Source organism: Lactuca virosa, chromosome 9, assembly GCF_052849685.1.
Source record: "Lactuca virosa cultivar CGN04683 chromosome 9, Lactuca_virosa_CGN04683_v6, whole genome shotgun sequence".
In the NCBI taxonomy this organism is placed as follows: domain Eukaryota; kingdom Viridiplantae; phylum Streptophyta; class Magnoliopsida; order Asterales; family Asteraceae; genus Lactuca; species Lactuca virosa.
Genome location: NC_136434.1, coordinates 198,932,795 through 198,934,214, shown reverse-complemented (window position 1 = coordinate 198,934,214; position 1,420 = coordinate 198,932,795).

The window sequence follows — 1,420 nt, the reverse complement described above, 5'->3', positions numbered from 1 at the left end:
CAAAACTTCCTGATGTTTTCCAGCCAGGTGATTCTTCTTGAGATCTCGAACTTGACTTCTGCGGTGGTGTGCTTCGATCTTTCGACTGCGGTTCGGCAGATGTCAAGTTGTTTTCTGGTGAGGCGATGCATGGCAGTCATAGGAATGAAGTATTTGACATTGTCGGTCTTCCTTTTGAATATGACTCCAAGTTCAGGAAAGTTTTTTACGCCTAGAGATCTTTCTTGAAAGCCTTCAGTAGGCATTGGCACAGGTTCAAGAGGTGGGAGATCAAACTTCTTGAGGATGGTGGGGTAGATATCCGCATCTATTTTGGCAAAATCGCAGACAGTTTCTTTCAGAAAAGTGTTGGCCTTTTCAAGCGCAATTTTCATTTTGGGGTGCTTTTCTGATTTGTTTTGAAACACCTTGGCAATGAGGAAGATTTATTCCGGATTCATGAAAGGAAAATCTGTCTGGCTGCGGACGTAGTCATGTTCCCTTCTTGTGAGGGTGTACTGGATGTATTCAGCCTTCATAAATTTCCGGACTTTGTAATTCTTGACTGCGGATGGTCTGTCGTTAGACCATATGTTCTCAATGGAGGAGGCATGTTTAGCGTGAAAAAGACTAAGTCTCTCAAACTCCATTGGCAGTCTCTTGTGGTCAGGAAGGCTGCGGTCGAATTGCTCAAATACTGTGAAGTACTTGGCATTTGGAGAAATTGGTACATCCCAGTACCCGTCCGAGGGAGGTTCATCGTAGGTAAGGTGGGGTCGATAGTCTTCATCCAGCAACCTGCAGTGAGGATTGATCCAAGAATTTATCAAGGATTCATCCATCATGGTATCAAAACCGCATTCTCTCCAGATAAGCTCTGCTAGTTTGGCTGCCTTCCAGTCGTGTTTTCTTTGTGCGGTGGCAGGAGAGTCTGTTGAGCTTGGAGATGACATGTTCTCCGCAAGGTTTTTGAAGTGGGGAGGAGTTTCTGGCTTGTTGGGAGTGAACCCCTTTTGAGGTGAAGTGTGAGGAGATGGAGTATGTTGAGATGGTTGCGGTGAAGGCTGCGGTGTGGGAATTTTTTCTGTGGTGATGGGGGGACTCTGATGTTGAGAAATGGATTCAGAGTGATGGACTTCCTCTTCTTCTTCTTCTTCTTTACTTCCCCCTCTTGAGGGATGCAACGGAGGAGCTTCCTCAAGCCATTGCTTAAGTCCATCAACCTTGGCACAAACTTCTTGGAATTGAGCTTTTAGAGCTTCTGCCAATTGTTGATTGTTAGGTGTGGAGGAGCTGAAGAGCAGCTTGTGGATTTCCTTTGTGAGCTGGAGGATCTCTGGACCATGGAAGTTGGAGGACAGGGATTTCTGCAGTCTGTTAATTGTGGCTTGAAGAACAGAGATAGTGGACTTATAAGCAGTATGAGTCTCATCTATCAATT